The following is a 22,630-nucleotide window of genomic DNA, read 5'->3' as shown; positions in this document are numbered from 1 at the left end:
TGAAAGAATGCAGTGTTTCCACCCGGTTTCGAACCGGGGACCTTTCGCATGTTAAGCGAACGTGATAACCACTACACTACAGAAACTGCTGCATGTGATATTTGCAAGGACTAAACCAAATTTTACTGATATTCACATCATTTATTTGAATTTCCAAAATAAGGCATTTATGAAAGCAACTATTCACTGTTATAAATACAGTTCTTACTGAATGTGTCAAAGAGCATTGTTTCCACCCGGTTTCGAACCGGGGACCTTTCGCGTGTGAAGCGAATGTGATAACCACTACACTACAGAAACTGCTTCGTGTGGTTTTTGCAAGGACTAAACCAAATTTTACTGATATTCACTGCATGTATTTGAATTTGCAAAATAAGGCATTTATGAAAGAAAGCACTTTTTCCACCCGGTTTCAAACCAGGTACCTTTCGCGTGTTAAGCGAACGTGATAACCACTACACTACAGAAACTGCTGCATGTGATTTTTGCAAGGACTAAACCAAATTTTACTGATATTCACATCATTTATTTGAATTTCCAAAATAAGGCATTTATGAAAGCAACTATTCACTGTTATAAATTCAGTTCTTACTGAATGTGTCAAAGAGCACTGTTTCCACCCGGTTTCGAACCGGGGACCTTTCGCGTGTGAAGCGAATGTGATAACCACTACACTACAGAAACTGCTTCGTGTGGTTTTTGCAAGGACTAAACCAAAGTTTACTGATATTCACTGCATGTATTTGAATTTCCAAAATATTATTATCTGTTATAAATACAGTTCTTACTGAATGTGTCAAAGAGCACTGTTTCCACCCGGTTTCGAACCGGGGACCTTTCGCGTGTGAAGCGAATGTGATAACCACTACACTACAGAAACTGCTTCATGTGGTTTTTGCAAGGACTAAACCAAATTTTACTGATATTCACTGCATGTCTTTGAATTTCCAAAATAAGGCATTTATGAAAGCAACTATTCACTGTTATAAATACAGTTCTTACTGAATGTGTCAAAGAGCATTGTTTCCACCCGGTTTCGAACCGGGGACCTTTCGCATGTAAAGCGAACGTGATAACCACTACACTACAGAAACTGCCGCATGTGATTTTTGCAAGGACTAAACCAAATTTTACTGCTATTCACTGCATGTATTTGAATTTCCAAAATATTATTATCTGTTATAAATACAGTTCTTACTGATTGTGTCAAAGAGCACTGTTTCCACCCGGTTTCGAACCGGGGACCTTTCACGTGTGAAGCGAATGTGATAACCACTACACTACAGAAACTGCTTCGTGTGATTTTTGCAAGGACTAAACCAAATTTTACTGATATTCACTGCATGTATTTGAATTTCCAAAATAAGGCATTTATGAAAGCAACTATTCACTGTTATAAATACAGTTCTTACTGAATGTGTCAAAGAGCATTGTTTCCACCCGGTTTCGAACCGGGGACCTTTCGCATGTAAAGCGAACGTGATAACCACTACACTACAGAAACTGCCGCATGTGATTTTTGCAAGGACTAAACCAAATTTTACTGCTATTCACTGCATGTATTTGAATTTCCAAAATAATATTATCTGTTATAAATACAGTTCTTACTGATTGTGTCAAAGAGCACTGTTTCCACCCGGTTTCGAACCGGGGACCTTTCGCGTGTGAAGCGAATGTGATAACCACTACACTACAGAAACTGCTTCATGTGGTTTTTGCAAGGACTAAACCAAATTTTACTGATATTCACTGCATGTATTTGAATTTCCAAAATAAGGCATTTATGAAAGAAAGCACTTTTTCCACCCGGTTTCAAACCAGGTACCTTTCGCGTGTTAAGCGAACGTGATAACCACTACACTACAGAAACTGCTGCATGTGATTTTTGCAAGGACTAAACCAAATTTTACTGATATTCACATCATTTATTTGAATTTCCAAAATAAGGCACTCATGAAAGCAACTATTCACTGTTATAAATTCAGTTCTTACTGAATTTCCAAAATAAGGCATTTATGAAAGAATGCACTGTTTCCACCCTATTTCGAACCGGGGACCTTTCGCGTTTTAAGCGAACGTGATAACCACTACACTACAGAAACTGCTGCATGTGGTTTTTGCAAGGTCTAAACCAAATTTTACTGATATTCACTGCATGTCTTTGAATTTCCAAAATAAGGCATTTATGAAAGCAACTATTCACTGTTATAAATACAGTTCTTACTGAATGTGTTCAAAGAGCACTGTTTCCACCCGGTTTCGAACCGGGGACCTTTCACGTGTTAAGCGAACGTGATAACCACTACACTACAGAAACTGCTGCATGTGATTTTTGCAAGGACTAAACCAAATTTGACTGATATTCACTGCATGTATTTGAATTTCGAAAATAAGGCATTTATGAAAGAATGCAGTGTTTCCACCCGGTTTCGAACCGGGGACCTTTCGCATGTTAAGCGAACGTGATAACCACTACACTACAGAAACTGCTGCATGTGATATTTGCAAGGACTAAACCAAATTTTACTGATATTCACATCATTTATTTGAATTTCCAAAATAAGGCATTTATGAAAGCAACTATTCACTGTTATAAATACAGTTCTTACTGAATGTGTCAAAGGGCACTGTTTCCACCCAGGTTTCGAACCGGGGACATTTCGCGTGTGAAGCGAATGTGATAATCACTACATTACAGAAATCGCTGCATGTGGTTTTTGCAAGGACTAAACCAAATTTTACTGATATTCACTGCATGTATTTGAATTTCCAATATAAGGCATTTATGAAAGAAAGCACTTTTACCACCCGGATTCAAACCAGGGAACTTTCGCGTGTTAAGCGAACGTGATAACCACTACACTACAGAAACTGCCGCATGTGTTTTTTGCAAGGACTAAACCAAATTTTACTGATATTCACATCATTTATTTGAATTTCCAAAATAAGGCATTTATGAAAGCAACTATTCACTGTTATAAATACAGTTCTTACTGAATGTGTCAAAGAGCACTGTTTCCACCCGGTTTCGAACCGGGGACCTTTCGCGTGTAAAGCGAACGTGATAACCACTACACTACAGAAACTGCCGCATGTGATTTTTGCAAGGACTAAACCAAATTTTACTGCTATTCACTGCATGTATTTGAATTTCCAAAATATTATTATCTGTTATAAATACAGTTCTTACTGAATGTGTCAAAGAGCACTGTTTCCACCCGGTTTCGAACCGGGGACCTTTCGCGTGTGAAGCGAATGTGATAACCACTACACTACAGAAACTGCTGCATGCGTTTTTTGCAAGTACTAAACCAAATTTTACTGATATTCACATCATTTATTTGAATTTCCAAAATAAGGCATTTATGAAAGAATCCACTGTTTCCAACCGGTTTCGAAACGGGGACCTTTCGCATGTTAAGCGAACGTGATAACCACTACACTACAGAAACTGCTGCATGTGATTTTTGCAAGGACTAAACCAAATTTTACTGATATTCACTGCATGTCTTTGAATTTCCTAAATAAGGCATTTATGAAAGCAACTATTCACTGTTATAAATACAGTTCTTACTGAATGTGTTCAAAGAGCACTGTTTCCACCCGGTTTCGAACCGGGGACCTTTCACGTGTTAAGCGAACGTGATAACCACTACACTACAGAAACTGCTGCATGTGATTTTTGCAAGGACTAAACCAAATTTCGCATGTTAAGCGAACGTGATAACCACTACACTACAGAAACTGCTGCATGTGATTTTTGCAAGGACTAAACCAAATTTTACTGATATTCACATCATTTATTTGAATTTCCAAAATAAGGCATTTATGAAAGCAACTATTCACTGTTATAAATTCAGTTCTTACTGAATGTGTCAAAGAGCACTGTTTCCACCCGGTTTCGAACCGGGGACCTTTCGCGTGTGAAGCGAATGTGATAACCACTACACTACAGAAACTGCTTCATGTGGTTTTTGCAAGGACTAAACCAAATTTTACTGATATTCACTGCATGTCTTTGAATTTCCAAAATAAGGCATTTATGAAAGCAACTATTCACTGTTATAAATACAGTTCTTACTGAATGTGTCAAAGAGCATTGTTTCCACCCGGTTTCGAACCGGGGACCTTTCGCATGTAAAGGGAACGTGATAACCACTACACTACAGAAACTGCCGCATGTGATTTTTGCAAGGACTAAACCAAATTTTACTGCTATTCACTGCATATATTTGAATTTCCAAAATATTATTATCTGTTATAAATACAGTTCTTACTGATTGTGTCAAAGAGCACTGTTTCCACCCGGTTTCGAACCGGGGACCTTTCGCGTGTAAAGCGAACGTGATAACCACTACACTACAGAAACTGCTTCGTGTGGTTTTTGCAAGGACTAAACCAAATTTTACTGATATTCACTGCATGTATTTGAATTTCCAAAATATTATTATCTGTTATAAATACAGTTCTTACTGAATGTGTCAAAGAGCACTGTTTCCACCCGGTTTCGAACCGGGGACCTTTCGCGTGTGAAGCGAATGTGATAACCACTACACTACAGAAACTGCTTCATGTGGTTTTTGCAAGGACTAAACCAAATTTTACTGATATTCACTGCATGTCTTTGAATTTCCAAAATAAGGCATTTATGAAAGCAACTATTCACTGTTATAAATACAGTTCTTACTGAATGTGTCAAAGAGCATTGTTTCCACCCGGTTTCGAACCGGGGACCTTTCGCATGTAAAGCGAACGTGATAACCACTACACTACAGAAACTGCCGCATGTGATTTTTGCAAGGACTAAACCAAATTTTACTGCTATTCACTGCATGTATTTGAATTTCCAAAATAATATTATCTGTTATAAATACAGTTCTTACTGATTGTGTCAAAGAGCACTGTTTCCACCCGGTTTCGAACCGGGGACCTTTCGCGTGTGAAGCGAATGTGATAACCACTACACTACAGAAACTGCTTCATGTGGTTTTTGCAAGGACTAAACCAAATTTTACTGATATTCACTGCATGTATTTGAATTTCCAAAATAAGGCATTTATGAAAGAAAGCACTTTTTCCACCCGGTTTCAAACCAGGTACCTTTCGCGTGTTAAGCGAACGTGATAACCACTACACTACAGAAACTGCTGCATGTGGTTTTTGCAAGGTCTAAACCAAATTTTACTGATATTCACTGCATGTCTTTGAATTTCCAAAATAAGGCATTTATGAAAGCAACTATTCACTGTTATAAATACAGTTCTTACTGAATGTGTTCAAAGAGCACTGTTTCCACCCGGTTTCGAACCGGGGACCTTTCACGTGTTAAGCGAACGTGATAACCACTACACTACAGAAACTGCTGCATGTGATTTTTGCAAGGACTAAACCAAATTTGACTGATATTCACTGCATGTATTTGAATTTCGAAAATAAGGCATTTATGAAAGAATGTAGTGTTTCCACCCGGTTTCGAACCGGGGACCTTTCGCATGTTAAGCGAACGTGATAACCACTACACTACAGAAACTGCTGCATGTGATTTTTGCAAGGACTAAACCAAATTCTACTGATATTCACATCATTTATTTGAATTTCCAAAATATGGCATTTATGAAAGCAACTATTCACTGTTATAAATACAGTTCTTACTGAATGTGTCAAAGGGCACTGTTTCCACCCAGGTTTCGAACCGGGGACATTTCGCGTGTGAAGCGAATGTGATAATCACTACATTACAGAAATCGCTGCATGTGGTTTTTGCAAGGACTAAACCAAATTTTACTGATATTCACTGCATGTATTTGAATTTCCAATATAAGGCATTTATGAAAGAAAGCACTTTTACCACCCGGTTTCAAACCAGGGACCTTTCGCGTGTTAAGCGAACGTGATAACCACTACACTACAGAAACTGCCGCATGTGTTTTTTGCAAGGACTAAACCAAATTTTACTGATATTCACATCATTTATTTGAATTTCCAAAATAAGGCATTTATGAAAGCAACTATTCACTGTTATAAATACAGTTCTTACTGAATGTGTCAAAGAGCACTGTTTCCACCCGGTTTCGAACCGGGGACCTTTCGCGTGTAAAGCGAACGTGATAACCACTACACTACAGAAACTGTTCGTGTGGTTTTTGCAAGGACTAAACCAAATTTTACTGATATTCACTGCATGTATTTGAATTTCCAAAATATTATTATCTGTTATAAATACAGTTCTTACTGAATGTGTCAAAGAGCACTGTTTCCCCCCGGTTTCGAACCGGGGACCTTTCGCGTGTGAAGCGAATGTGATAACCACTACACTACAGAAACTGCTTCATGTGGTTTTTGCAAGGACTAAACCAAATTTTACTGATATTCACTGCATGTCTTTGAATTTCCAAAATAAGGCATTTATGAAAGCAACTATTCACTGTTATAAATACAGTTCTTACTGAATGTGTCAAAGAGCATTGTTTCCACCCGGTTTCGAACCGGGGACCTTTCGCATGTAAAGCGAACGTGATAACCACTACACTACAGAAACTGCCGCATGTGATTTTTGCAAGGACTAAACCAAATTTTACTGCTATTCACTGCATGTATTTGAATTTCCAAAATATTATTATCTGTTATAAATACAGTTCTTACTGATTGTGTCAAAGAGCACTGTTTCCACCCGGTTTCGAACCGGGGACCTTTTGCGTGTGAAGCGAATGTGATAACCACTACACTACAGAAACTGCTTCATGTGGTTTTTGCAAGGACTAAACCAAATTTTACTGATATTCACTGCATGTATTTGAATTTCCAAAATAAGGCATTTATGAAAGAGAGCACTTTTTCCACCCGGTTTCAAACCAGGTACCTTTCGCGTGTTAAGCGAACGTGATAACCACTACACTACAGAAACTGCTGCATGTGATTTTTGCAAGGACTAAACCAAATTTTACTGATATTCACATCATTTATTTGAATTTCCAAAATAAGGCATTTATGAAAGCAACTATTCACTGTTATAAATTCAGTTCTTACTGAATGTGTCAAAGAGCACGGTTTCCACCCGGTTTCGAACCGGGGACCTTTCGCGTGTAAAGCGAACGTGATAACCACTACACTACAGAAACTGCCGCATGTGATTTTTGCATGGACTAAACCAAATTTTACTGCTATTCACTGCATGTATTTGAATTTCCAAAATATTATTATCTGTTATAAATACAGTTCTTACTGAATGTGTCAAAGAGCACTGTTTCCACCCGGTTTCGAACCGGGGACCTTTCGCGTGTGAAGCGAATGTGATAACCACTACACTACAGAAACTGCTGCATGCGTTTTTTGCAAGTACTAAACCAAATTTTACTGATATTCACATCATTTATTTGAATTTCCAAAATAAGGCATTGATGAAAGCAACTATTCACTGTTATAAATACAGTTCTCACTGAATGTGTCAAAGAGCACTGTTTCCACCCGTTTTCGAACCGGGGACCTTTCGCGTGTGAAGCGAACGTGATAACCACTACACTACAGAAACTGCTGCATGTGATTTTTGCAAGGACTAAACCAAATTTTACTGATATTCACTGCATGTATTTGAATTTCCAAAATAAGGCATTTATGAAAGAATCCACTGTTTCCAACCGGTTTCGAACCGGGGACCTTTCGCATGTAAAGCGAACGTGATAACCACTACACTACAGAAACTGCCGCATGTGATTTTTGCAAGGACTAAACCAAATTTTACTGCTATTCACTGCATGTATTTGAATTTCCAAAATATTATTATCTGTTATAAATACAGTTCTTACTGATTGTGTCAAAGAGCACTGTTTCCACCCGGTTTCGAACCGGGGACCTTTTGCGTGTGAAGCGAATGTGATAACCACTACACTACAGAAACTGCTTCATGTGGTTTTTGCAAGGACTAAACCAAATTTTACTGATATTCACTGCATGTATTTGAATTTCCAAAATAAGGCATTTATGAAAGAGAGCACTTTTTCCACCCGGTTTCAAACCAGGTACCTTTCGCGTGTTAAGCGAACGTGATAACCACTACACTACAGAAACTGCTGCATGTGATTTTTGCAAGGACTAAACCAAATTTTACTGATATTCACATCATTTATTTGAATTTCCAAAATAAGGCATTTATGAAAGCAACTATTCACTGTTATAAATTCAGTTCTTACTGAATGTGTTCAAAGAGCACTGTTTCCACCCGGTTTCGAACCGGGGACCTTTCACGTGTTAAGCGAACGTGATAACCACTACACTACAGAAACTGCTGCATGTGATTTTTGCAAGGACTAAACCAAATTTCGCATGTTAAGCGAACGTGATAACCACTACACTACAGAAACTGCTGCATGTGATTTTTGCAAGGACTAAACCAAATTTTACTGATATTCACATCATTTATTTGAATTTCCAAAATAAGGCATTTATGAAAGCAACTATTCACTGTTATAAATACAGTTCTTACTGAATGTGTCAAAGGGCACTGTTTCCACCCAGGTTTCGAACCGGGGACCTTTCGCGTGTGAAGCGAATGTGATAATCACTACATTACAGAAATCGCTGCATGTGGTTTTTGCAAGGACTAAACCAAATTTTACTGATATTCACTGCATGTATTTGAATTTCCAATATAAGGCATTTATGAAAGAAAGCACTTTTACCACCCGGTTTCAAACCAGGGACCTTTCGCGTGTTAAGCGAACGTGATAACCACTACACTACAGAAACTGCCGCATGTGTTTTTTGCAAGGACTAAACCAAATTTTACTGATATTCACATCATTTATTTGAATTTCCAAAATATGGCATTTATGAAAGCAACTATTCACTGTTATAAATACAGTTCTTACTGAATGTGTCAAAGAGTACTGTTTCCACCCGGTTTCGAACCGGGGACCTTTCGCGTGTGAAGCGAATGTGATAACCACTACACTACAGAAACTGCTTCGTGTGGTTTTTGCAAGGACTAAACCAAATTTTACTGATATTCACTGCATGTATTTGAATTTCCAAAATATTATTATCTGTTATAAATACAGTTCTTACTGAATGTGTCAAAGAGCACTGTTTCCACCCGGTTTCGAACCGGGGACCTTTCGCGTGTGAAGCGAATGTGATAACCACTACACTACAGAAACTGCTTCATGTGGTTTTTGCAAGGACTAAACCAAATTTTACTGATATTCACTGCATGTCTTTGAATTTCCAAAATAAGGCATTTATGAAAGCAACTATTCACTGTTATAAATACAGTTCTTACTGAATGTGTCAAAGAGCATTGTTTCCACCCGGTTTCGAACCGGGGACCTTTCACATGTAAAGCGAACGTGATAACCACTACACTACAGAAACTGCCGCATGTGATTTTTGCAAGGACTAAACCAAATTTTACTGCTATTCACTGCATGTATTTGAATTTCCAAAATATTATTATCTGTTATAAATACAGTTCTTACTGATTGTGTCAAAGAGCACTGTTTCCACCCGGTTTCGAACCGGGGACCTTTCGCGTGTGAAGCGAATGTGATAACCACTACACTACAGAAACTGCTTCATGTGGTTTTTGCAAGGACTAAACCAAATTTTACTGATATTCACTGCATGTATTTGAATTTCCAAAATAAGGCATTTATGAAAGAAAGCACTTTTTCCACCCGGTTTCAAACCAGGTACCTTTCGCGTGTTAAGCGAACGTGATAACCACTACACTACAGAAACTGCTGCATGTGATTTTTGCAAGGACTAAACCAAATTTTACTGATATTCACATCATTTATTTGAATTTCCAAAATAAGGCATTTATGAAAGCAACTATTCACTGTTATAAATTCAGTTCTTACTGAATGTGTCAAAGAGCACTGTTTCCACCCGGTTTCGAACCGGGGACCTTTCGCGTGTAAAGCGAACCTGATAACCACTACACTACAGAAACTGCCGCATGTGATTTTTGCAAGGACTAAACCAAATTTTACTGCTATTCACTGCATGTATTTGAATTTCCAAAATATTATTATCTGTTATAAATACAGTTCTTACTGAATGTGTCAAAGAGCACTGTTTCCACCCGGTTTCGAACCGGGGACCTTTCGCGTGTGAAGCGAATGTGATAACCACTACACTACAGAAACTGCTGCATGCGTTTTTTGGAAGTACTAAACCAAATTTTACTGATATTCACATCATTTATTTGAATTTCCAAAATAAGGCATTGATGAAAGCAACTATTCACTGTTATAAATACAGTTCTCACTGAATGTGTCAAAGAGCACTGTTTCCACCCGTTTTCGAACCGGGGACCTTTCGCGTGTTAAGCGAACGTGATAACCACTAGACTACAGAAACTGCTGCATGTGATTTTTGCAAGGACTAAACCAAATTTTACTGATATTCACTGCATGTATTTGAATTTCGAAAATAAGGCATTTATGAAAGAATGCACTGTTTCCAACCGGTTTCCAACCGGGGACCTTTCGCATGTTAAGCGAACGTGATAACCACTACACTACAGAAACTGCTGCATGTGATTTTTGCAAGGACTAAACCAAATTTTACTGATATTCACTGCATGTCTTTGAATTTCCAAAATAAGGCATTTATGAAAGCAACTATTCACTGTTATAAATACAGTTCTTACTGAATGTGTTCAAAGAGCACTGTTTCCACCCGGTTTCGAACCGGGGACCTTTCACGTGTTAAGCGAACGTGATAACCACTACACTACAGAAACTGCTGCATGTGATTTTTGCAAGGACTAAACCAAATTTGACTGATATTCACTGCATGTATTTGAATTTCGAAAATAAGGCATTTATGAAAGAATTCACTGTTTCCACCGGTTTCGAACCGGGGACCTTTCGCATGTTAAGCGAACGTGATAACCACTACACTACAGAAACTGCTGCATGTGATTTTTGCAAGGACTAAAGCAAATTTTACTGATATTCACTGCATGTCTTTGAATTTCCAAAATAAGGCATTTATGAAAGCAACTATTCACTGTTATAAATACAGTTCTTACTGAATGTGTCAAAGAGCACTGTTTCCACCCGGTTTCGAACCGGGGACCTTTCGCGTGTAAAGCGAACGTGATAACCACTACACTACAGAAACTGCCGCATGTGATTTTTGCAAGTACTAAACCAAATTTTACTGCTATTCACTGCATGTATTTGAATTTCCAAAATATTATTATCTGTTATAAATACAGTTCTTACTGAATGTGTCAAAGAGCACTGTTTCCACCCGGTTTCGAACCGGGGACCTTTCGCGTGTGAAGCGAATGTGATAACCACTACATTACAGAAATCGCTGCATGTGGTTTTTGCAAGGTATTTGAATTTCCAAAATAAGGCATTTATGAAAGAAAGCACGTTTTCCACCCGGTTTCAAACCAGGGACCTTTCGCGTGTTAAGCGAACGTGATAACCACTTCACTACAGAAACTGCTGCATGTGATTTTTGCAAGGACTGAACCAAATTTTACTGATATTCACTGCATGTCTTTGAATTTCCAAAATAAGGCATTTATGAAAGCAACTATTCACTGTTATAAATACAGTTCTTACTGAATGTGTCAAAGAGCACTGTTTCCACCCGGTTTCAAACCGGGGACCTTTCGCGTGTGAAGCGAATGTGATAACCACTACACTACAGAAACTGCTGCATGTGGTTTTTGCAAGGACTAAACCAAATTTTACTGATATTCACATCATTTATTTGAATTTCCAAAATAAGGCATTTATGAAAGCAACTATTTACTGTTATAAATACAGTTCTTACTGAATGTGTCAAAGAGCACTGTTTCCACCCGGTTTCTAACCGGGGACCTTTCGCCTGTGAAGCGAACGTGATAACCACTACACTACAGAAACTACTGCATGTGATTTTTGCAAGGACTAAACCAAATTTTACTGATATTCACATCATTTATTTGAATTTCCAAAATAAGGCATTTATGAAAGCAACTATTTACTGTTATAAATACAGTTCTTACTGAATGTGTCAAAGAGCACTGTTTCCACCCGGTTTCGAACCGGGGACCTTTCGCCTGTGAAGCGAATGGGATAACCACTACACTACTGAAACTGCTGCATGTTGTTTTTGCAAGGACTAAACCAAATTTTACTGATATTCACTGCATGTATTTGAATTTCCAAAATAAGTACATTTATGAAAGAATGCACTGTTTCCACCCGGTTTCGAACCGGGGACCTTTCGCGTGTTAAGCGAACGTGATAACCACTACACTACAGAAACTGCTGCATGTGATTTTTGCAAGGACTAAACCAAATTTTATTGATATTCACATCATTTATTTGAATTTCCAAAATAAGGCATTTATGAAAGCAACTATTTACTGTTATAAATACAGTTCTTACTGAATGTGTCAAAGAGCACTGTTTCCACCCGGTTTCGAACCGGGGACCTTTCGCGTGTGAAGCGAATGTGATAACCACTACACTACAGAAACTGCTTCATGTGGTTTTTGCAAGGACTAAACCAAATTTTACTGATATTCACTGCATGTCTTTGAATTTCCAAAATAAGGCATTTATGAAAGCAACTATTCACTGTTATAAATACAGTTCTTACTGAATGTGTCAAAGAGCATTGTTTCCACACGGTTTCGAACCGGGGACCTTTCGCGTGTAAAGCGAACGTGATAACCACTACACTACAGAAACTGCCGCATGTGATTTTTGCAAGGACTAAACCAAATTTTACTGATATTCACATCATTTATTTGAATTTCCAAAATAAGGCATTTATGAAAGCAACTATTCACTGTTATAAATACAGTTCTTACTGAATGTGTCAAAGGGCACTGTTTCCACCCAGGTTTCGAACCGGGGACCTTTCGCGTGTGAAGCGAATGTGATAATCACTACATTACAGAAATCGCTGCATGTGGTTTTTGCAAGGACTAAACCAAATTTTACTGATATTCACTGCATGTATTTGAATTTCCAATATAAGGCATTTATGAAAGAAAGCACTTTTACCACCCGGTTTCAAAGCAGGGACCTTTCGCGTGTTAAGCGAACGTGATAACCACTACACTACAGAAACTGCCGCATGTGATTTTTGCAAGGACTAAACCAAATTTTACTGATATTCACATCATTTATTTGAATTTCCAAAATAAGGCATTTATGAAAGCAACTATTCACTGTTATAAATACAGTTCTTACTGAATGTGTCAAAGAGCACTGTTTCCACCCGGTTTCGAACCGGGGACCTTTCGCGTGTAAAGCGAACGTGATAACCACTACACTACAGAAACTGCCGCATGTGACTTTTGCAAGGACTAAACCAAATTTTACTGCTATTCACTGCATGTATTTGAATTTCCAAAATATTATTATCTGTTATAAATACAGTTCTTACTGAATGTGTCAAAGAGCACTGTTTCCACCCGGTTTCGAAGCGGGGACCTTTCGCGTGTGAAGCGAATGTGATAACCACTACACTACAGAAACTGCTTCGTGTGGTTTTTGCAAGGACTAAACCAAATTTTACTGATATTCACTGCATGTATTTGAATTTCCAAAATATTATTATCTGTTATAAATACAGTTCTTACTGAATGTGTCAAAGAGCACTGTTTCCACCCGGTTTCGAACCGGGGACCTTTCGCGTGTGAAGCGAATGTGATAACCACTACACTACAGAAACTGCTTCATGTGGTTTTTGCAAGGACTAAACCAAATTTTACTGATATTCACTGCATGTCTTTGAAGTTCCAAAATAAGGCATTTATGAAAGCAACTATTCACTGTTATAAATACAGTTCTTACTGAATGTGTCAAAGAGCATTGTTTCCAACCGGTTTCGAACCGGGGACCTTTCGCATGTAAAGCGAACGTGATAACCACTACACTACAGAAACTGCCGCATGTGATTCTTGCAAGGACTAAACCAAATTTTACTGCTATTCACTGCATGTATTTGAATTTCCAAAATATTATTATCTGTTATAAATACAGTTCTTACTGAATGTGTCAAAGAGCACTGTTTCCACCCGGTTTCGAACCGGGGACCTTTCGCGTGTGAAGCGAATGTGATAACCACTACACTACAGAAACTGCTTCATGTGGTTTTTGCAAGGACTAAACCAAATTTTACTGATATTCACTGCATGTATTTGAATTTCCAAAATAAGGCATTTATGAAAGAAAGCACTTTTTCCACCCGGTTTCAAACCAGGTACCTTTCGCGTGTTAAGCGAACGTGATAACCACTACACTACAGAAACTGCTGCATGTGATTTTTGCAAGGACTAAACCAAATTTTACTGATATTCACATCATTTATTTGAATTTCCAAAATAAGGCATTTATGAAAGCAACTATTCACTGTTATAAATACAGTTCTTACTGAATGTGTTCAAAGAGCACTGTTTCCACCCGGTTTCGAACCGGGGACCTTTCACATGTTAAGCGAACGTGATAACCACTACACTACAGAAACTGCTGCATGTGATTTTTGCAAGGACTAAACCAAATTTTACTGATATTCACTGCATGTCTTTGAATTTCCAAAATAAGGCATTTATGAAAGCAACTATTCACTGTTATAAATACAGTTCTTACTGAATGTGTCAAAGAGCACTGTTTCCACCCGGTTTCGAACCGGGGACCTTTCGCATGTTAAGCGAACGTGATAACCACTACACTACAGAAACTGCCGCATGTGATTTTTGCAAGTACTAAACCAAATTTTACTGCTATTCACTGCATGTATTTGAATTTCCAAAATATTATTATCTGTTATAAATACAGTTCTTACTGAATGTGTCAAAGAGCACTGTTTCCACCCGGTTTCGAACCGGGGACCTTTCGCGTGTGAAGCGAATGTGATAACCACTACATTACAGAAATCGCTGCATGTGGTTTTTGCAAGGTATTTGAATTTCCAAAATAAGGCATTTATGAAAGAAAGCACGTTTTCCACCCGGTTTCAAACCAGGGACCTTTCGCGTGTTAAGCGAACGTGATAACCACTTCACTACAGAAACTGCTGCATGTGATTTTTGCAAGGACTAAACCAAATTTTACTGATATTCACTGCATGTATTTGAATTTCCAAAATATTATTATCTGTTATAAATACAGTTCTTACTGAATGTGTCAAAGAGCACTGTTTCCACCCGGTTTCGAAGCGGGGACCTTTCGCGTGTGAAGCGAATGTGATAACCACTACACTACAGAAACTGCTTCGTGTGGTTTTTGCAAGGACTAAACCAAATTTTACTGATATTCACTGCATGTATTTGAATTTCCAAAATATTATTATCTGTTATAAATACAGTTCTTACTGAATGTGTCAAAGAGCACTGTTTCCACCCGGTTTCGAACCGGGGACCTTTCGCGTGTGAAGCGAATGTGATAACCACTACACTACAGAAACTGCTTCATGTGGTTTTTGCAAGGACTAAACCAAATTTTACTGATATTCACTGCATGTCTTTGAGTTTCCAAAATAAGGCATTTATGAAAGCAACTATTCACTGTTATAAATACATTTCTTACTGAATGTGTCAAAGAGCATTGTTTCCACCCGGTTTCGAACCGGGGACCTTTCGCATGTAAAGCGAACGTGATAACCACTACACTACAGAAACTGCCGCATGTGATTTTTGCAAGTACTAAACCAAATTTTACTGCTATTCACTGCATGTATTTGAATTTCCAAAATATTATTATCTGTTATAAATACAGTTCTTACTGAATGTGTCAAAGAGCACTGTTTCCACCCGGTTTCGAACCGGGGACCTTTCGCGTGTGAAGCGAATGTGATAACCACTACATTACAGAAATCGCTGCATGTGGTTTTTGCAAGGTATTTGAATTTCCAAAATAAGGCATTTATGAAAGAAAGCACGTTTTCCACCCGGTTTCAAACCAGGGACCTTTCGCGTGTTAAGCGAACGTGATAACCACTTCACTACAGAAACTGCTGCATGTGATTTTTGCAAGGACTAAACCAAATTTTACTGATATTCACTGCATGTATTTGAATTTCCAAAATATTATTATCTGTTATAAATACAGTTCTTACTGAATGTGTCAAAGAGCACTGTTTCCACCCGGTTTCGAAGCGGGGACCTTTCGCGTGTGAAGCGAATGTGATAACCACTACACTACAGAAACTGCTTCGTGTGGTTTTTGCAAGGACTAAACCAAATTTTACTGATATTCACTGCATGTATTTGAATTTCCAAAATATTATTATCTGTTATAAATACAGTTCTTACTGAATGTGTCAAAGAGCATTGTTTCCACCCGGTTTCGAACCGGGGACCTTTCGCATGTAAAGCGAACGTGATAACCACTACACTACAGAAACTGCTGCATGTGATTTTTGCAAGGACTAAACCAAATTTTACTGATATTCACATCATTTATTTGAATTTCCAAAATAAGGCATTTATGAAAGCAACTATTCACTGTTATAAATACAGTTCTTACTGAATGTGTTCAAAGAGCACTGTTTCCACCCGGTTTCGAACCGGGGACCTTTCGCATGTTAAGCGAACGTGATAACCACTACACTACAGATACTGCTGCATGTGATTTTTGCAAGGACTAAACCAAATTTTACTGATATTCACTGCATGTCTTTGACTTTCCAAAATAAGGCATTTATGAAAGCAACTATTCACTGTTATAAATACAGTTCTTACTGAATGTGTCAAAGAGCACTGTTTCCACACGGTTTCGAACCGGGGACCTTTCGCATGTTAAGCGAACGTGATAACCACTACACTACAGAAACTGCCGCATGTGATTTTTGCAAGTACTAAACCAAATTTTACTGCTATTCACTGCATGTATTTGAATTTCCAAAATATTATTATCTGTTATAAATACAGTTCTTACTGAATGTGTCAAAGAGCACTGTTTCCACCCGGTTTCGAAGCGGGGACCTTTCGCGTGTGAAGCGAATGTGATAACCACTACACTACAGAAACTGCTTCGTGTGGTTTTTGCAAGGACTAAACCAAATTTGACTGATATTCACTGCATGTATTTGAATTTCCAAAATATTATTATCTGTTATAAATACAGTTCTTACTGAATGTGTCAAAGAGCACTGTTTCCAACCGGTTTCGAACCGGGGACCTTTCGCGTGTGAAGCGAATGTGATAACCACTACACTACAGAAACTGCTTCATGTGGTTTTTGCAAGGACTAAACCAAATTTTACTGATATTCACTGCATGTCTTTGAATTTCCAAAATAAGGCATTTATGAAAGCAACTATTCACTGTTATAAATACAGTTCTTACTGAATGTGTCAAAGAGCATTGTTTCCACCCGGTTTCGAACCGGGGACCTTTCGCATGTAAAGCGAACGTGATAACCACTACACTACAGAAACTGCCGCATGTGATTTTTGCAAGGACTAAACCAAATTTTACTGCTATTCACTGCATGTATTTGAATTTCCAAAATATTATTATCTGTTATAAATACAGTTCTTACTGAATGTGTCAAAGAGCACTGTTTCCACCCGGTTTCGAACCAGGGACCTTTCGCGTGTGAAGCGAATGTGATAACCACTACACTACAGAAACTGCTTCATGAGGTTTTTCCAAGGACTAAACCAAATTTTACTGATATTCACTGCATGTATTTGAATTTCCAAAATAAGGCATTTATGAAAGAAAGCACTTTTTCCACCCGGTTTCAAACCAGGTACCTTTCGCGTGTTAAGCGAACGTGATAACCACTACACTACAGAAACTGCTGCATGTGATTTTTGCAAGGACTAAACCAAATTTTACTGATATTCACATCATTTATTTGAATTTCCAAAATAAGGCATTTATGAAAGCAACTATTCACTGTTATAAATTCAGTTCTTACTGAATGTGTCAAAGAGCACTGTTTCCACCCGGTTTCGAACCGGGGACCTTTCGCGTGTAAAGCGAACGTGATAACCACTACACTACAGTAACTGCCGCATGTGATTTTTGCAAGGACTAAACCAAATTTTACTGCTATTCACTGCATGTATTTGAATTTCCAAAATATTATTATCTGTTATAAATACAGTTCTTACTGAATGTGTCAAAGAGCACTGTTTCCACCCGGTTTCGAACCGGGGACCTTTCGCGTGTGAAGCAAATGTGATAACCACTACACTACAGAAACTGCTTCATGTGATTTTTGCAAGGACTAAACCAAATTTTACTGATATTCACTGCATGTATTTGAATTTCGAAAATAAGGCATTTATGAAAGAATGCACTGTTTCCAACCGGTTTCGAACCGGGGACCTTTCGTATGTTAAGCGAACGTGATAACCACTACACTACAGAAACTGCTGCCTTGTGATTTTTGCAAGGACTAAACCAAATTTTACTGATATTCACTGCATGTCTTTGAATTTCCAAAATAAGGCATTTATGAAAGCAACTATTCACTGTTATAAATACAGTTCTTACTGAATGTGTTCAAAGAGCACTGTTTCCACCCGGTTTCGAACCGGTGACCTTTCGCGTGTTAAGCGAACGTGATAACCACTACACTACAGAAACTGCTGCATGTGATTTTTGCAAGGACTAAACCAAATTTGACTGATATTCACTGCATGTATTTGAATTTCGAAAATAAGGCATTTATGAAAGAATGCACTGTTTCCACCCGGTTTCGAACCGGGGAACTTTCGCATGTTAAGCGAACGTGATAACCACTACACTACAGAAACTGCTGCATGTGATTTTTGCAAGGACTAAACCAAATTTTACTGATATTCACTGCATGTCTTTGAATTTCCAAAATAAGGCATTTATGAAAGCAACTATTCACTGTTATAAATACAGTTCTTACTGAATGTGTCAAAGAGCACTGTTTCCACCCGGTTTCGAACCGGGGACCTTTCGCGTGTGAAGCGAACGGGATAACCACTACACTACAGAAACTGCCGCATGTGATTTTTGCAAGTACTAAACCAAATTTTACTGCTATTCACTGCATGTATTTTGAATTTCCAAAATATTATTATCTGTTATAAATACAGTTCTTACTGAATGTGTCAAAGAGCACTGTTTCCACCCGGTTTCGAACCGGGGACCTTTCGCGTGTGAAGCGAATGTGATAACCACTACATTACAGAAATCGCTGCATGTGGTTTTTGCAAGGTATTTGAATTTCCAAAATAAGGCATTTATGAAAGAAAGCACGTTTTCCACCCGGTTTCAAACCAGGGACCTTTCGCGTGTTAAGCGAACGTGATAACCACTTCACTACAGAAACTGCTGCATGTGATTTTTGCAAGGACTAAACCAAATTTTACTGATATTCACTGCATGTATTTGAATTTCCAAAATATTATTATCTGTTATAAATACAGTTCTTACTGAATGTGTCAAAGAGCACTGTTTCCACCCGGTTTCGAAGCGGGGACCTTTCGCGTGTGAAGCGAATGTGATAACCACTACACTACAGAAACTGCTTCGTGTGGTTTTTGCAAGGACTAAACCAAATTTGACTGATATTCACTGCATGTATTTGAATTTCCAAAATATTATTATCTGTTATAAATACAGTTCTTACTGAATGTGTCAAAGAGCACTGTTTCCACCCGGTTTCGAACCGGGGACCTTTCGCGTGTGAAGCGAATGTGATAACCACTACACTACAGAAACTGCTTCATGTGGTTTTTGCAAGGACTAAACCAAATTTTACTGATATTCACTGCATGTCTTTGAATTTCCAAAATAAGGCATTTATGAAAGCAACTATTCACTGTTATAAATACAGTTCTTACTGAATGTGTCAAAGAGCATTGTTTCCACCCGGTTTCGAACCGGGGACCTTTCGCATGTAAAGCGAACGTGATAACCACTACACTACAGAAACTGCCGCATGTGATTTTTGCAAGGACTAAACCAAATTTTACTGCTATTCACTGCATGTATTTGAATTTCCAAAATATTATTATCTGTTATAAATACAGTTCTTACTGAATGTGTCAAAGAGCACTGTTTCCACCCGGTTTCGAACCAGGGACCTTTCGCGTGTGAAGCGAATGTGATAACCACTACACTACAGAAACTGCTTCATGTGGTTTTTCCAAGGACTAAACCAAATTTTACTGATATTCACTGCATGTATTTGAATTTCCAAAATAAGGCATTTATGAAAGAAAGCACTTTTTCCACCCGGTTTCAAACCAGGTACCTTTCGCGTGTTAAGCGAACGTGATAACCACTACACTACAGAAACTGCTGCATGTGATTTTTGCAAGGACTAAACCAAATTTTACTGATATTCACATCATTTATTTGAATTTCCAAAATAAGGCATTTATGAAAGCAACTATTCACTGTTATAAATTCAGTTCTTACTGAATGTGTCAAAGAGCACTGTTTCCACCCGGTTTCGAACCGGGGACCTTTCGCGTGTAAAGCGAACGTGATAACCACTACACTACAGTAACTGCCGCATGTGATTTTTGCAAGGACTAAACCAAATTTTACTGCTATTCACTGCATGTATTTGAATTTCCAAAATATTATTATCTGTTATAAATACAGTTCTTACTGAATGTGTCAAAGAGCACTGTTTCCACCCGGTTTCGAACCGGGGACCTTTCGCGTGTGAAGCAAATGTGATAACCACTACACTACAGAAACTGCTTCATGTGATTTTTGCAAGGACTAAACCAAATTTTACTGATATTCACTGCATGTATTTGAATTTCGAAAATAAGGCATTTATGAAAGAATGCACTGTTTCCAACCGGTTTCGAACCGGGGACCTTTCGCATGTTAAGCGAACGTGATAACCACTACACTACAGAAACTGCTGCCTTGTGATTTTTGCAAGGACTAAACCAAATTTTACTGATATTCACTGCATGTCTTTGAATTTCCAAAATAAGGCATTTATGAAAGCAACTATTCACTGTTATAAATACAGTTCTTACTGAATGTGTTCAAAGAGCACTGTTTCCACCCGGTTTCGAACCGGGGACCTTTCGCGTGTTAAGCGAACGTGATAACCACTACACTACAGAAACTGCTGCATGTGATTTTTGCAAGGACTAAACCAAATTTGACTGATATTCACTGCATGTATTTGAATTTCGAAAATAAGGCATTTATGAAAGAATGCACTGTTTCCACCCGGTTTCGAACCGGGGACCTTTCGCGTGTGAAGCGAATGTGATAACCACTACACTACAGAAACTGCTTCATGTGGTTTTTGCAAGGACTAAACCAAATTTTACTGATATTCACTGCATGTCTTTGAATTTCCAAAATAAGGCATTTATGAAAGCAACTATTCACTGTTATAAATACAGTTCTTACTGAATGTGTCAAAGAGCATTGTTTCCACCCGGTTTCGAACCGGGGACCTTTCGCATGTGAAGCGAACGTGATAACCACTACACTACAGAAACTGCCGCATGTGATTTTTGCAAGTACTAAACCAAATTTTACTGCTATTCACTGCATGTATTTTGAATTTCCAAAATATTATTATCTGTTATAAATACAGTTCTTACTGAATGTGTCAAAGAGCACTGTTTCCACCCGGTTTCGAACCGGGGACCTTTCGCGTGTGAAGCGAATGTGATAACCACTACATTACAGAAATCGCTGCATGTGGTTTTTGCAAGGTATTTGAATTTCCAAAATAAGGCATTTATGAAAGAAAGCACGTTTTCCACCCGGTTTCAAACCAGGGACCTTTCGCGTGTTAAGCGAACGTGATAACCACTTCACTACAGAAACTGCTGCATGTGATTTTTGCAAGGACTAAACCAAATTTTACTGATATTCACTGCATGTCTTTGAATTTCCAAAATAAGGCATTTATGAAAGCAACTATTCACTGTTATAAATACAGTTCTTACTGAATGTGTCAAAGAGCACTGTTTCCACCCGTTTTTGAACCGGGGACCTTTCGCGTGTTAAGCAAACGTGATAACCACTACACTACAGAAACTGCTGCATGTGGTTTTTGCAAGGACTAAACCAAATTTTACTGATATTCACATCATTTATTTGAATTTCCAAAATAAGGCATTTATGAAAGCAACTATTCACTGTTATAAATACAGTTCTTACTGAATGTGTCAAAGAGCACTGTTTCCACCCGGTTTCGAACCGGGGACCTTTTGCGTGTGAAGCGAATGTGATAACCACTACAATACAGAAACTGCTGCATGTGGTTTTTGCAAGGACTAAACCAAATTTTACTGATATTCACTGCATGTATTTGAATTTCCAAAATAAGGTATTTATGAAAGAATGCACTGTTTCCACCCTATTTCAAACCGGGGACCTTTCGCGTGTTAAGCGAACGTGATAACCACTACACTACAGAAACTGCCGCATGTGATTTTTGCAAGGACTGAACCAAATTTTACTGATATTCACTGCATGTCTTTGAATTTCCAAAATAAGGCATTTATGAAAGCAACTATTCACTGTTATAAATACAGTTCTTACTGAATGTGTCAAAGAGCACTGTTTCCACCCGGTTTCAAACCGGGGACCTTTCGCGTGTGAAGCGAATGTGATAACCACTACACTACAGAAACTGCTGCATGTGGTTTTTGCAAGGACTAAACCAAATTTTACTGATATTCACATCAT

The 22,630-nt window shown here is 38.2% G+C and overlaps 9 non-coding genes across 9 annotated transcripts; all 9 read right to left on the bottom strand.

The window, feature by feature from the left end:
- Positions 1–2,029: 2,029 nt before the first annotated feature.
- On the bottom strand, positions 2,030–2,102 carry trnaf-aaa (transfer RNA phenylalanine (anticodon AAA)). The gene has a single exon. It is a non-coding gene; the product is annotated as a tRNA-Phe (tRNA).
- A 911-nt stretch (positions 2,103–3,013) lies between these two features.
- On the bottom strand, positions 3,014–3,086 carry trnav-uac (transfer RNA valine (anticodon UAC)). Its single transcript has one exon. It is a non-coding gene; the product is annotated as a tRNA-Val (tRNA).
- Positions 3,087–4,296: 1,210 nt separating this feature from the next.
- Positions 4,297–4,369, bottom strand: trnav-uac (transfer RNA valine (anticodon UAC)). Its single transcript has one exon. It is a non-coding gene; the product is annotated as a tRNA-Val (tRNA).
- Positions 4,370–6,056: 1,687 nt separating this feature from the next.
- trnav-uac (transfer RNA valine (anticodon UAC)) lies at positions 6,057–6,129 on the bottom strand. The gene has a single exon. It is a non-coding gene; the product is annotated as a tRNA-Val (tRNA).
- A 4,922-nt stretch (positions 6,130–11,051) lies between these two features.
- On the bottom strand, positions 11,052–11,124 carry trnav-uac (transfer RNA valine (anticodon UAC)). The gene has a single exon. It is a non-coding gene; the product is annotated as a tRNA-Val (tRNA).
- Positions 11,125–12,197: 1,073 nt separating this feature from the next.
- Positions 12,198–12,270, bottom strand: trnav-aac (transfer RNA valine (anticodon AAC)). Its single transcript has one exon. It is a non-coding gene; the product is annotated as a tRNA-Val (tRNA).
- A 954-nt stretch (positions 12,271–13,224) lies between these two features.
- Positions 13,225–13,297, bottom strand: trnav-uac (transfer RNA valine (anticodon UAC)). The gene has a single exon. It is a non-coding gene; the product is annotated as a tRNA-Val (tRNA).
- A 7,675-nt stretch (positions 13,298–20,972) lies between these two features.
- On the bottom strand, positions 20,973–21,045 carry trnav-aac (transfer RNA valine (anticodon AAC)). Its single transcript has one exon. It is a non-coding gene; the product is annotated as a tRNA-Val (tRNA).
- A 311-nt stretch (positions 21,046–21,356) lies between these two features.
- Positions 21,357–21,429, bottom strand: trnav-cac (transfer RNA valine (anticodon CAC)). Its single transcript has one exon. It is a non-coding gene; the product is annotated as a tRNA-Val (tRNA).
- Between the last annotated feature and the right edge of the window lie 1,201 nt (positions 21,430–22,630).

This window comes from Salvelinus alpinus, chromosome 3, assembly GCF_045679555.1.
Source record: "Salvelinus alpinus chromosome 3, SLU_Salpinus.1, whole genome shotgun sequence".
Classification (NCBI taxonomy): Eukaryota; Metazoa; Chordata; class Actinopteri; order Salmoniformes; family Salmonidae; genus Salvelinus; species Salvelinus alpinus.
Note: the sequence above shows the minus strand (reverse complement) of the source record. Positions and strands in the feature narration are given on the sequence as shown.